Below are 15,644 nucleotides of genomic sequence, written 5' to 3' on the forward strand. Positions count from 1 at the left end.
GGTCAGCCCCAAGAGCAGAACTGTGGGCCCTAATGAGAGCACTAGAACTCAGTAAAGACAAACAGGCCAACGTATATACTGACTTGCACTATGCCTTCACCACTCTACATATACATGGGGCTCTATACAAGGAAAGAGGAGTTTTGACTGCAGGAGAAAAAGAAAAAATTGGGAAGAAATCCTAAAACTATTGAGGGCAGCCTGGGAACAAGGGAGATAGCAGTCATCCACTGCAAAGGACACCAACAAGAAAAAGACTCAGTGTCGGAAGATAACCAACAGGCAGATGCCGCAGCTAAACAAACAGCGGGAGAACAAACAACACCCTCAAAAATCATGGTGGTCCTAGAACTGCCAACTTCCCCAAGGTACACAATCCAAGAAACAAAATGGGTACAACAGGAAAAAGGAAGCCAGACCAAAAAAGGATGGTGCATACTTCCAGACCAAATGGTCCATATACTGGAGCAACTAGCCCACCAGGTGGGTCTCCAACAGCATGAGCTAGCTCATCCACGTAGGAAAAACTGCCCTTGAAACCTTATTGAGCTGATACTGTGTAATTGCTTGGCTCCCGTCCCTCTGTGCCTCAGTCTCTCAAGGTGCCTCCTCTGCACTCAAAATAACACCAAATAAGGCCCTACTGAGCCCATGGGAATCCAACACTGGTCAGGCACCCTTCGAAGATTTGGAGGTAGATACTGAAATAAGACCCAGTGGAGTATACAAATTTCTTCTGGTATTCCTTTGGATGGCGAAGAACCCTAGCTATCGCGTTCCTCCCTTTGATGTCCCTGTCCAGCAGAAAGGAATCAGAACGGTCTTTGCCCCTCTTCCCATGGCAGCAAGGGGTTCCCCAGCCCCCACAAACTGAATTTCTCTAAGAGTGCTACAGCAGCTTAAGAATCAAGAGGGGGGAGTGAGAAGGAAAGCCGACAAGAGCACATAAAGAAGGCTAGCCAGATGTCCATGGCCGGATACCCCCCCTTGCATGCTTTTGGTTTCTGTAATCTTGCTTGCCTCTTGCATCAGCCAACTGCCCACATAGCACAATCGATAGTGCCCCTCCCCCACCCCCTGTTTTTCCTTGAGCCCCCTGCATTCCTGCCCACCCGTGCAGCTGATAGAAAGTTTCCAAGTACCCAGAAGCTAGCCAGGCATAAAAGAAGGCCAGTGCCAGGGCTCAGGGCTCAACCCTTGAAGGTGACTACATTGGGCTGGCATCAGTGCGAAATAAACAGTCTTTTCTGATTCTCCCGAGTGTATGTCACTTGTCTCTTTCTGTGTGCTGATTATTTGCTGTAACACTGTAGTTGACAGTTCTTCCTATAACCAATGTTCAGGGTTTGAGTACCCCTTGTAGCCTCCCCTTCTGTCCTCTGTATTCAACTCTAGTGGGCTTTCCCTTTATTAATTTTCACATTTCTTCCTTTTGGTCAAGATCCTTCTCCAAAGTCATCACTGATCAAGAGTCAGGTTTTTTGGGGTGCCTGGGTGGCTCAGTTGGTTAAACATCTGACTTCAACTCAGGTCATGATCTCACAGTTCGTGGGTTCAAGGTCCATGTCGGGCTCTGTGCTGACAGCTCAGAGCTTTGAGCCTGCTTTTGGATTCTGTGTCTCCTCCTCTCTCTGCCCCTCCCCTGCTCACACTTTGTCTCTCTCTCTCAAGAATAAATAAACATTTAAAAATTTTTAAAAAGGGGCGCCTGGGTGGCTCAGTTGGTTGGGCGTCCGACTTCAGCTCAGGTCATGATCTCACCGTCCATGAGTCTGAGCTCCGCATCGGGCTCTGTGCTGACAGCTCGGGGCCTGGAGCCTGCTTCGGATTCTGTGTCTCCCTCTCTCTCCACCCCTCCCCCATTCACGCTCTGTCTCTCTATCAAAAAATGAATAAACGTTAAAAAAAATTAAAAAGAGGTTTTCTTAATTCGCTGGCCTTTTGACCCTTAGTGCCAGGAAAGATCTTTCCTGGGTGATGTCACACTCTGGAGGGGAATTATATAGATTGGAAACCTATTGAGGTCAAATTTGAGTGACAGGGAGGGGTAGTAGGGAGCATTCTCAGGCAATTACCGTCTGTAGTCCATACTTATCAAGATTGTAAGCACTGGAGATAATCTTATTGGGTACATTGTTTTCACAAAGATTTGATAGGCAGTAAGTACAGAATCAAAATGACAATGCCAAATTGTGTGATGGTTCTAAACCAGGATACTCGATCTGAAAGTAGGCAACCAGAAATATTTATTGGCACTTGTTCCAACATAGGGGAGAAGAGTTCCCCATACGGAGGCAAACCCAGAGACATATATACCTCCTGAAAGTCCCTACTCAAAGTGGTTATGAAAGCAGAATGGTGATTACTGCAAGAGCACATGAAAGAATTAACCTAATGCATTTGGGGAGATACAGTGCAGGTGTAAACGTGAAACAATAGCTGGTGGCAAAACAGCAAAACTTTAAAGACCTTTAAAAAGTATTATTATCTCAGAAGAACTGTTGGAACCAAATGTGTTATCAATAATACAGTCAAGTTGAAAATTCAGAAGCCATGAATTTTGGACAAGAATCCAGAGTCAGTTAATAGTCCCGATGAAAAAGAGTTTCTTTTGTGAATCCTGAATCTTCTAACAGGCCTGGTCCAGACATTTTGGGAAAACTGTCACATCGGATGTTGTCTACTTCAATTCCAGGAAATCTTTCTGATCATATGGTATGCAAGTCCAGTCAGCGTTTGATGCTTCCTTTAGATGTATCACATGAATCCAAGAGTCCATTCCCTCAGGTTTGGCAGCTCAAGGGTTGGCTAATACTCTCTGATAGGGGTCCTTTCCAGCAAGGTTGAAGAGAGTCTTTCTGGAGCTGTTTTTTTCCAGTAGATGAAATCTCCAAGCTGCAAGGTGTGATGCTTAAGTTTCTCATCTCCTGGGAGTGAGTGCACTGTGAAAAGATTGCTGTACCAAAGCATGGTTAGTTTTAATAGAAACAGACTTTACGATATTGAAGTATATCTCCTTTTGTCAACTGTGGATCAAAAGAATCATGAGCCAAGTGCATTGGATGTTCTGTGACTATCTGAAAGGGTGAAAGTCTATGAGTTCCCCAGGGAGTGAGTCTGAACTTTAGAAGGAACAAAGGCAGTGGTTTAGGCCAAGGTATTTAAAGGATTTCTACAAATTTTTCCAGTTGAGTCTTAATAGTGCCATTAGTGTGTCTCACTAAGCTTGAGGATTGATGATGGTATGCACAATAAAAGTGGTGTAAAACTGACCACACAACACAGACTTGTTGAAGTACCTAAATGATAAAATGGGTTCCCTAATCGCTCTGAAGTTCAACAGGGGTTCCCCAGGTAGGGATAATTTTTTTCTAACAGAATTTTGGCCAGAGAAGAGTCAGTGGCCAGTCTACAAAGGAAAATTTTAGTCCAGTGAGAAAACATACAAACCATGACTAAAGCATATTTATAGCCATGAGATGGGGAAGCTGTATGAAATCCATTTGTGAAAATTGAATGGCCTGTGAAGTAATTTAAAGTGTTCGAGAGCCATGCAAACAGGTTTCCCTGCATTGTGTTTTAGACAGGTGAGACAAGTGAGGGTAGGCACTTTTTGTGACCTTATTGGTATATCCCCACCAATATTGGTTCATTAACACTACTATTTCATTAGTAGACCAATGATTTCATGTGTGCACAGTGGTAAGTAGTGGAAACTTTAGGATTTCTGGTAAGGCCAGGTTGCTAATTGGTCCAGGCCAGAGTTTTCTCTTTTTATCAAACCAAGAATTATTAGATTTCCAATTGTTTTCCTTTTCTGGGGCCCACTGTTGGATATCTTTGGTCAGTTTTTCAAAATTATCATTTAAGAGAACCTCCCTTTGGACCATGACAGATGTTTGACTATTGGTTTCCTTGAGAGCAGCATTTTTGGCAGAAATGTCAGCAAGGTGGCTTCCTTTGGCCTCCAGGGAGTCAAGTTTAGAATGCCCAGGACCTTAATAGAGAAGCCAACAAAAGTATGGCATCTAATAAATTTCAGACATAGGAACCATTTTTAATTTTATCCCTATTGGAGGTAAGGCAACCTTGTTTCCATAACCTTCCAAAGTCATTAGCTACTCTGATGGCATACGGGCTATTGGTATAAATATTTGCAATTCTACCCTTGGCTAAGGTACAAGCTCGAGTAAGGGTGTATAACAGCCTGTCGGGCCAAAGTAACCAGAGGTAAAGGTGCTAACTCAGTGACTTTGAGGGAGTTGCAATAACAATACCCGGCATACTTACCATTTTCATCCTTTAAATAAGAACCATCAGGAAACCATGAAAAGTCTGTATTGGTTAGGGGAGTTTCCTATAAATTGTCACACGGAGTCAGAAGATGATCTGTCAGCATTCAGCAATCGTGAGGGGTCTTGTCAGTGAAGGAGGGGAGAATAGCAAGATTAAAGTTACTACAGTGAGAAAATTCTATACAGAGCAGTCACAGGAGGATTTCATAGGAGATGAGATGACTAAAAAGTGTTGAGTGTAATGAAAATTAAGGAGGGCTTCTTGTGCATGGGGCACAAAGATGATTAAAGGGGAATCCCTATTCCTTCAGTGGCTTTAACCAAAAGGCAGTGGCAGGAATGGCTCTGAGGCAAGGAAGATAGCCCTGTGCTACAGGGTCTACTTGTTAGCTATAATACCCTTTGAGTTGGTGAGGGTCTCCATGTTTTAGGGTGAATAAGGGTATTCCCTTCACTCTCATACACAAAATGGAAAAAGGGAAGTTGATAATAGGATGTCTGAAGGCAGGGGCTTTATTACACTTTTCTTTAAAGTCCCCAAAACTTGTCTTCCCAATCTTTCCAAATAAGAGGATCAAATTTGTCATTTTTTAGTAAAGCATATAGAGAGTGAGTCATAAGAAGAGTTTGGGGTCCAATTTCAACAGCAACCAGCCTGTCCAAGAAAGTCTCATAATTGGTGCTTTGTTTTAGGTTTGGGGAAGTTCAGGGTGCCCTGAAGACCTCCTGGATCCAAATGTAGTCCTTAATTTCAGGATCAGGTGTCCTAAGTATCAAACCTGGGTTTGAGCAAACTAAGGTTTGTGAAAAGTAAGAATGACTGTCTGTGTAACCCTGGAGCATAACTGTCTAGGTGTATTACCATTCTTCCCAAGTGGAAGCAAAAATATCTTTATCAACTAGAATACTAAAAAAATGCACTGCAAAGCTGAATAACAGTAAAAACTTTGCTTTCAGTGGGAATAGATGTGAACAGCATATGGGGGTTAGGAAAAACAGGGTGCTGAGGAATAACAGTGTTATTTATTGCTCAGAGGTCCTGAACAAACCTGTATGCTTGAACATTGGGTTTTCTCACAGGTAAACTAAGAGTATTGCAGGGAACTAGTGCAAGGGATAATAAGGCACTGAACCTTGTAATCTTACAGACTTGATGCCTTGGAAGACTGTAGGGTATTGATTAATTCTGGGGAAAGGTTTTGAGAGATCTGTTTGAATCTTGATGGGAGGTGCAATGTAGATTCTACCAACACCAGTTGAAGATTTTGCCCATAAAGAGGATGGTAGCTGATCCACTAGGGATGAGTGATCATTGTCCCCAGACTCAGCTATAGTGCCATCAGAAATGGAGCAAATTAAAGATGTCAAAGGGTCATTTAATTTGATTGGCTATTTTGGTTACTACTCCAACAAATTTTAGATTTCCCCCTTTTGGGAGAAAGAAATTCCAGCGTAATATTTTTCTAAGAAATCTCAGCCCAATAAATGAATAGGGGCAGAGGAAATAAGAAAAGGGTCGGTAGCTCTAAAACACCTAAACAAAAGGAAATAGGTTCAGAGACAAGAACCTGTTGAGGTTTATTAAAGACCCCCACTGTTTGAACTGCTTTAGTACCTGGAGGCAGGGGCTGTTTCATGGCAGTGGAGTTAACCATTGAGAGTATAGCTCCAACATCAATAAGGGTAGAGAGATCCATTCCTAATCTGGAGAGTGGTTTCTCCAAGTTGATTAAGAGGGAGGATTGGAAAAAGCCCCATTGAGCCTTGGAGCCCCACCGAGAATTAGGAGGACATTGGAAAGTCTGGCTAAAGGTGTGAAGGCACCTGGAGCCCTTCAGTTTGTAACAGTCTTTTTTCCAGTATGTATGGTGTAAGAAAGTGTTCCAGCTTCATTTTTTTTGCATGTAGCTCTCCAGCACCACTTATTGAAGACACTGTCTTTTTCCCATTGCATATTCTTGCCTCTTTTGTCAAAGATTAATTGACCATAAAATCATGGACTTGTTTCTGGGCTTTCTATCCTATTCCATTGATCTGTGTGTCTATTTTTTTGTGTCAGTGCCACACTGTTTTGATTATTACAGCTTTGCAATATAACTTGAAATCTGGAACTGTGATACCTGCAGCTTTTGACAATCCATTTTCTTAATGGTGTCCTTCAATAAGCAGAAGATTAAAATTTAGATAAAGTCTAATTTGTCATTTTTTTCTCTTTTATGGGTATTGTTTTTGTTTCTTACCTGAAATTTTATCTACCCCAGTTGTAACAATATTCTCATATGCTTCCTTTAGAAACTTTGCCTTTTCCACATATCTCTATGTTATATCTCAAATCAATTTTTGTATATAGTATAAGGTAGAAGTCAAGGTTGTTTGGTTTATTTTTCCATATGGTATTCCAGAACAATTTGGAAAGATTTCTCTTTCGTCATTCAATTGCTTTGGCACCTTTATGGTTCCATTTCTGGACTTTCTATTCTCTTCATTTTATCTGTTCTTATGCCCAAACCACACTGAATTCAGAACCACTTTATAGTAAGTCTAGTTAGTGTATGTACTCCAACTTTATTCTTTTTCAAGAATATTTTGGCTGTTATAAGTCCTTTGCCTTTGTGTAAAGATTTTGAATTTGGTTTTCCAATAGGAAAATAAATGTTTGCTGGGATTGACAGGAAATGCAATGTATGTAAAGATCAACTCGGGAGAACTAACATTGTTAAAGTTATCAAGACTTCAAATCCATAAACTTGCTCCTAGTTAGATCTTTCTTTTCTCTAAGCAACATTTTGTAGTCTTCACTGTAGAAATCTTGAGTGTCTTCTGTTAAGCTTATTTTACGTAGTTTTTTTAAGAATTTTTATTTATTTTTTAAATTTATATCTAAGTTAGCATATAGTGCAACAATGATTTCAGAAGCAGATTCCTTGATGCCCCTTACCCATTTAGCCCATCCCCCCTCCCACAACTCCTCCAGTAACCCTGTTTTGTCCCCCTCCCTGTTTTTATATTATTTTTAAAAATTATCATTTTTTAATGTTTATTTATTTTTGAGAGAGAGATAGACACAGAGTGTGCGTGGGAGAGGGGCAGAGAGAGAGGGAGACACAGAATCTGAACCAGGCTCCAGGCCCTAAGCTGTCAGCACAGAGCTGACATGGGACTCGAAGTCATGAACCGCGAGATCATGACCTGAGCCGAAGTTGAATACTTAACCGACTGAACCACCCAGGCGCCCCTTATTTTATGTAGTTTTTAAATGTGATTGTATATGGAAAAATTTAAGCTTCAGCTTCCAGGTGTTTCTAGCTATAACATAGAAATGTAATTTATTTTTGTATATTCACCTTATGATCTGCACCTTTGCTAAATAGTTCTAATTGCTGTTTTATAAATTCCTTAGGATTTTCCATGTTCGTGACACATCACTGGCAGATTATCAATTTTACTTTTTCCTTTCCAACACTTACACATTTCCTTTCTTTTTTAGAGCTTTGTTAAATAGAAGTGGTGGGAGGGCACATCTTATCTTATAGTCCTAATCTTAGAATAAGTGTTCAGTACTGAGTACAATATATGTAGGTTTTTCATAGGAATATTTCCCTTTCTACTCCAAGTGTGCTGAGTTTTTGTTTTATCATGAATGGGTGTATTCTTTGTGCAACTACTAATATGACCTCCTTTATTCTCTTTTTGAAAACATTAATTGATTTTAAAATATCAAAACAATTTACATTCTTGGTATAAGCCCCTCTTGGACATATGTTTTGTTGCTTTCATATGTTGCTGAATTGGATTTGTTAATCTTTTGCTAAGGATTTTTGATTCCATGTTCATGAAAATGGATTAAGGGCCTAAATATGAAATATATTGGTCAGTAATTTTTTAACAATTCTTTTACCATATTTTGGTATCAGGTTAGGTAGTATCAATGTTGTGAGGATTGAATGAGTTGGAATACGTGTATGTGTGTGTGTGTGTGTGTGTGTGTGTGTGTATACACTTAAGATTGTGTGTGTGTGTATGTACACTTTAAATCTATTCTGATATTCTCTACCTTTTCACTGTAGTCTTTACTGCACTTAGATTTAAAGCTACTATTTTGGAATTACACTATTCCAGTTGAAAACTGTTCTGTTCAGGAATTTTTCTTTTTTGCCCTAGGGAAAAAAAATCTTTTAAGAAATGGGATCCTGGTGATCAAAATGATTTGAGAGTACCCTTTGCCCTGACTTCTAGGACCCCAGCTGGTTTTATGTTTAAAAACTGTGGTCCTTTGGGCTCTGGGCTGATGGCTTGGAGCCTGGAGCCTGCTTCTGATTCTGTGTCTCCCTCTCTCTCTGACCTTCCCCCATTCATGCTCTGTCTCTCTCTCTGTCTCAAAAATAAATAAACGTTAAAAAAAAAATTAAAAAAGGGGCGCCTGGGTGGCGCAGTCGGTTGAGCGTCCGACTTCAGCCAGGTCACGATCTCGCGGTCCGTGAGTTCGAGCCCCGCGTCAGGCTCTGGGCTGATGGCTCGGAGCCTGGAGCCTGTTTCCGATTCTGTGTCTCCCTCTATCTCTGACCCTCCCCCGTTCATGCTCTGTCTCTCTCTGTCCCAAAAATAAATAAATAAAAAAAAAAAAAAATTAAAAAAAAAAAAAACAAACTGTGGTCTTTCCTTAAGTACCTTTCTAACTAAATGGAATGACTTAACAACAGTAATTAAGAACTTCAGTGGCCATTATGGGAAACTTTCTATCTCTCCAAAATTACTTTTCTCATAACTGAATTGGACAGCCATCACTCTAAAATTGTCAAAACTGGGGGTGCCTGGGTAGCTCAGTCAGTTAACCATCTGACTGTTGATTTCAGCTCAGGTCATGATCTCAGAGTACATAGGATTGAGACCCGTGTCAGCTCTATGCTGACAGCATGGAGCCTGCTTAGGATTCTCTCTCTCTCTCTCTCTCTCTCTCTCTCTCTCTCTCTCCCTCCCTCCCCTTTTCCTGCCCCCCCCCCCCCGCTGCTCATGCTCTCTTTCTCTTTCAAAAACAAATAAATAAACACTTAAAGAATAAATAAAATTGTCAAAACTGAATGGGGGGGGCGCATGGGTGGCTCAGTCTGTTGAGTGTCCAACTCTTGATTTCAGCTCAGGTCATGATCCCAGGATTGTGGGATTGAGCCCCTCATTGGGATCCACCTGAGTGTGGAACCTGTTTAAGGTTCTCTCTCTTCCCTGACCGCCACCCCCCCCCCCCCCGCCGCCGCCTCTTGCATGTCTGTGCTCTTTCTGTATCTAAAATTAAAATAAATAAAAACTGAATGGGATACCTGTTTTGATTAGTATTTTGAAGCTTCTGAAAGTTATTGGGAATCTAAAATTGCCTCTCTGCAAAATACAGTTTCTAAATGAGGCAAACAAACAATTAAAGAGAGAAACAAAGGCTTCTAAAGCCTCTTTTCTGCCTTCCCCATCTTCTTTGACCCTGAACATGTGGCAGCTGTCCTGTGCTCAGGTTCCACCTCTGGTGCCATTTTTCTTTGACCATCCCCACCTCATCTATTGTTCCCCCATGGTAATCCTTTTGCCAAACTTCCCTTTTCCTCTGAACCTTCCCACCCCCTACTCTCTGGGACCTATTAAAACCTTCCCCTTTATTTATTAAAAAAAAATTTTTTTTTTTAGTTTATTTATTTGGAGAGAGAGCAAGCCTGAGGGTGGGGGGCAACTCTAGGTTAATGTAAGCTTAGGCTGAACTAAGCTATTATATTTGTTAGGTTAGGTGTATTAATTGCATTTTCAACTTGAGATACATTCAACTTAGATGGGTTTATCAGGGCATAACCTACTATAAGTCAAGAAAGGTTTATATATATGTATAGAGAGAGAATGATTAAAACAAATAGGACAAAATGTAAATAAGTGACAAGTCTGGGTAAAGGATAACAAGAACTCTTCTTCCTAGACTTTTTTTTGTTTAAAATTAGGTAAAAATTAAAAGTTACCCGCAAAAACCTCATCAAATTGTTTTTAAACACACACACGCACACCAATGGGTGGATTAAACAGTAAATTAGACACAATTGAAGAAAGAATTAGACAACTGAAAGAAAGATCTGAAGAAATTGCCCAAATTCACTATACAGGCAAGAAATCTAAGAAATAAGAGTTTAGAGATATGGGAAATGGAACTAGAAAGTCTAAAATTACTTCTAGATGAAGTCTATAAAGGAAGAGTGAAGGAAAGTCAATATTTGAAGAGATTATGGTTTAGATTTTTCCAGAACTCTTAAGACATAGATCCATACAAGAGACTACCTTAGAGATAAGACTGTCAATATGACATCTTTTAGGAACCTGTATTTAACTACCTTAAACAGGATTGAAGAATCATAAACAATTAAAGGACTTAAATATTTGAGATTGAAGCTTTAAGTTCAAAATAAATACAGTGAATTAAATCATTATATAACTCTTTTGTGCCCATCACTGCGTCAGGCTTTGGGGATTCAAATATGAACAGATATTGTGTTTGCTAGGAATTTTAATTTTTGAGAAAGATAGTTTAACAAGAATGTTTAACCTACCAGTTACCAGAGAGGTTCTAGTACAGGGAGAAAAGACAAACATAGAAATGGACTATTTCAACATGATAAGCTTAGTGAGAGGAACTGCTATAGTGCTGTAGAGTAGAAAGGTCCTTAATGCAAAGTGGACAGTGTCAGGGAAAACTTAGAGATGATTGTGCTAGAATCTCAGGGGAAGGGTAGACATCAATGTGTCATTAAGTTTTATGCTGTAACATATAATACATACAAAAATATTAAAAGATTACCCACTTTCCATATTTAATTCTGGTAAACCTATTTGGCCCCTTTCAATAGATTTTAAAAGGATTAAACTTATGTCCTTTATATGTACGTATGTGTGGTAATACACACATATGTATATATAAGTTTCTCACAAGCAGAAATAGTAATGAATATTTTATTAATGTTCATTTCTGAGAATACTCATTTAAGAATGAAGTTATGGCGTTTCTCACTTTATTTAGCTCAATAACGATCTCATCTCTATTTATCTTCTGGGATCAATATTCCCGTATATATCCTTTTACTTCTGTAAGAATTCTTTAGCTAATTCACTATTAATCTTTTAATAAGGAAGATGTTGACACACACACACAAATATGTTGCCCAATAACTGGTTATGGTTTTGACCCGTTATTCATGAAGGATACAGAATTAATCATTTATTTAGGTGCTCTCACATGGTGACCATATTTCTACATGTAATAGAGTAATATTTCCCTCTGCTCACCCATATGTGATAGTGAATTATTGTATCACCACCATGAATGTTGAACACAAAAGAACACAGGCCTGAATGAAAGGAATAATATAAAAAGGATATAGGAGATTCTTCTCCCTTCTTTTCTCATTCTCATATATAGAATAGAAAATAAATCATTTCACATATATCAATTTACATCAAAGGAGTCACATGGGATGTGAATTTGGCCAATGCCTTTCATCAAAAGATTTCTAAGCATCTCATAAGCATACTCAATAATCCTTTAAATGCTCTTGCAATATTATCATCACATTATAGTGAGAAGTAAATGGAAGCACTGGCATAGTAAGTGATATTTTTATCTTCCATTCAGAAATTTCCTACTAGTTTACAGGCCAGTATTATTATCAACTTTATGAAGCTTAGTGAGATTATGTGATTTGCCCAAACTTAGGGGAGGAATTTGGCATACCATCAAGGCTCTCTGAGTCTTATCTGCTTTACTAAGTTTATCTCTCTCCCCACACATACAATCTCTCAGTTCTGCTACTCAAAATGATATTTAGTGTTTTAAAGAGAAGCTCAGAGCATGTAATTTTGTGTTTATGAGGTGTCATTCCTGGTTCTTAATTAGAAATCAAATGAAAGTTCATATTTTCTAGAGTAATTTCTTTAATATTGTCACCAGTGTTAGTAATGTATAATGAAACTCTCTGCTTGTTTTTTTCTGACAGAATCAGATAATCCTATTCAGGATACTATCATGTGATAAATTAAATAAAATAGGGGAGGATAGTCTTAGTAATATGACTGATCCTACAAACATAGTTACTTTCTATTTCTCTTCATATGAAATTGCCTGTCAAACGTATTTATCTTTCTTAAATGCTGAAGAGCAAAATGCTGGTAGCAACCAGGATTTTGATCCCAATGAATCTAAACTTAGTATACCTAAAAATGGAGCATAGTAGTTAAATTATGGGCATAGATATAAATTTGGGTTAGATTGAAAGTAGAGGGGCGCCTGGGTGGCTCAGTCGGTTAAGCGGCCGACTTCGGCTCAGGTCGTGATCTCGCGGTCCGTGAGTTCGAGCCCCGCATCGGGGCTCTGTGCTGACAGCTCAGAGCCTGGAGCCTGTTTCAGATTCTGTGTCTCCCTCTCGCTGACCCCCTTCCCTGTTCATGCTCTGTCTCTCTCTGTCTCAAAAATAAATTTAAAAAACGTTAAAAAAAATTAAAAAAAAAAAAAAAGAAAGTAGAAAGTAACCTGCAGAGGTTATAAGCAGGGGAAGAAACTAGGATACAGTAGATAGGTACCCATTTTAAAAAGTATTTTTAAACTGTGGTAAAATATACATAACAAAATTTACTATTTTTTTACTGTTTTTGTAAAGTTTACTATTTTAAATTATTAAGTGTACAGGTCGGTGGCATTCAGTATATTCACATGTGCAACTATCACTGTCATGTATCCCTAAAACGTTTTCCATCTTGCAAAACTGAAACTTTATACCCATAAAACAGTAACTCCCTATTCACCCTTCCTCCCAACCCCTGGCAACCATGCTCTATTTTCTGTGTTTATGAATTTGACTACTTTAAGCACCTCATTTGAGTGGAATCATATAGTATTTGTCCTTTTGTGATTGACTTATTTCACTTAGTATAAGGTCTTTAAGGTTCATCTATATTGTAGCATATGTCAGAATTTCTTCCTTTTTAAGGCTGCCTAATATTCCATTGTATATCTGTGGTACATTTTGTTTACTCATTCATCTGTTAATGGACACTTGCATTGCTTTCACATTTTGACTATTGGAAATAATGCTGCTATGAACATGCGTGTACAAATACCTGTTTGTGTCTCTGCTTTCAATTCCAGTGGCTATATACCCAGAAGTGGAATTGCTGAATCATATGGCAATTCTACATTTAATTTTTTGAGGGACTGCTAGACTGTTTTCCACAGCAGCATTTTACAGTCCTGCCAGCAGTGCACAAACATTCCAGTTCTCCATACCGTAGCCAACAATTTCTGGGGGGTTTTCTGGGTTTTTGATAGTAGACATCCTAATGGTTGTGAAATGGTATCTCACTGTGGCTCTGATTTGCATTTTCCTAATATTGGGAATGTTAAACATTTTTTCATGTTTATTGGCCAGTTGTATATCTTCCTTGGAGAAATGTCTGTTTGATCATTTGCCTTTTGGGGGGGTGTCCATTTTTTTAAACCAATGTAGTAACCACAAAAGCTGCTTATAACTTGATAGAAGTCCCAAAGATATATCATTTTTAATTGCCAACGAATACTGGTGGCAAGTGAGTAAATACTTTAGGAAAATATTGCTTCCATATATCTAATCAAGTTTTGTATGTTCTTCCTTTATAATATGCTTCAACCATCTCTTCCTCTATGTCGCTATTAACATCATCCTCTTACACCTAACATAATTTCATGCTTACGCTACAGTTGTGGATAAAAGAGCGGTTAAAAAAAAGGGTAAAAGCATGCTTAATTTAATAATATATTTTGTCAGTGGGCCCAATTCTAATAGAATAGTAAAGGTAGATTGTCATAAAATCCTCTGGTAGGTTTGCTGTTCTTCACCTCTTTAACTCCTCCCCTTCAATTCAACAAAGATTTATTATGCACAGGACCTGAGATCTGCGTTTCTTCCCTTCAAGCTGTGTGATAGCGGGCATGTCACACCACCTCTTCCTTATTGGATGAACTGAGTGATTTCTTAGCCTTCTTTTCATGATTCATGCAAATATTACCAGGTGTTGGTTTGGATCCCTGAATTATCTGAAAGCCATATCATCCACAATAAATTATGTTTTTAGAGTTATTATAGAAAATAACAGTCTAACTTTTCTTGTTTGCTTTTATGTATTTCCTTGGGCCTCTTAGATCAACACTAGCAACTAAACTGGAAACCTTTTAAATCCAAACATTAGTTACTTTCTGTAAGAATTAATCATCAGCGTTAAAGCAATAATATTTTGAAAGTTAATATCAGGGTCGGGTTTGTTTCCTTCTAATGAGCAGTATTACACCTTAGTATTTAAAAACAAAGGATAGTTAGCTAAAATTTAAATTAAAAATTTAAAAAAAAACAAAGGATAAAAAATGCTGTGCTGTGTATTTTAAGTTTTGAACTCTACTTCTGAAATTTTATAAAATACTGAAACATCTCACACACCTGAATAGGGTACTACATATTCCAAAACTACACACACACACGCACACACACACACACACACACACACACACACTTTTTTGGATCATCTGCCATTTTTATTTGTTCATAGCTCTAGTCTCTTCCTGCTTCATTGAAAATTCACATTAAATTGATTTCAGGTGGATTCTAAAAGATACAAGTAAATTTTAAAAGTGATTTAATCAATTTCAAATAATGTTATGTGCTAAGCTAATGTAGGTATAATAGCAAAATTAAGTGATAGATTAAATTTTTGTATTTAATATTTGCTACTCCATAGTGTTTGTAAATTGTCCATCTCTTCTATTTTTTTCTTGTTCTTGTCACTTGTTTGAAAGTCAATTAAAAAAAACACCTCAATAGTCACTTATTTAAGAATAGTCATTTTCGGGGCACCTGGGCGGCTCAGTCGGTTAAGCGTCCGACTTCAGCTCAGGTCACGATCTCGCGGTCCATGAGTTCGAGCCCCGCGTCGGGCTCTGGGCTGATGGCTCAGAGCCTGGAGCCTGCTTCCGATTCTGTGTCTCCCTCTCTCTCTGCCCCTGCCCCGTTCATGCTCTGTCTCTCTCTGTCGCAAAAATAAATCAATGTTAAAAAAAAAAATTAAAAAAAAAAAAGAATAGTCATTTTCTAAGATGTAAGATTTTTGTTTTTTATAATTCAAATTTTATCATACAATCCTTTTTTTTTTGCTTTATGCTCAAATTCTCTAATATTTTAGATAACGTAATTTCTGTTTCTCAGGGTTCAAAGTACTTTTAACGCTGCATTTGTCACTGGGAAAACTGGTTTTAATTTATATTGACCTTTTTCTCCTTTGAGCATTTAGTCTGCATTCAATAAAATGTTG

At 38.5% G+C, this 15,644-nt stretch overlaps 1 protein-coding gene across 1 annotated transcript in view; it reads left to right on the forward strand.

Annotated features, from left to right (window-relative positions):
• The window catches only part of ITGB3BP (integrin subunit beta 3 binding protein), a 71,223-nt gene that overhangs the window by 4,719 nt on the left and 50,860 nt on the right, over positions 1-15,644 (forward strand). The gene's annotated exons all lie outside the window — the stretch shown is intronic.

This window comes from Panthera onca, chromosome C1, assembly GCF_046562875.1.
Source record: "Panthera onca isolate mPanOnc1 chromosome C1, mPanOnc1 haplotype 2, whole genome shotgun sequence".
NCBI lineage: Eukaryota > Metazoa > Chordata > Mammalia > Carnivora > Felidae > Panthera > Panthera onca.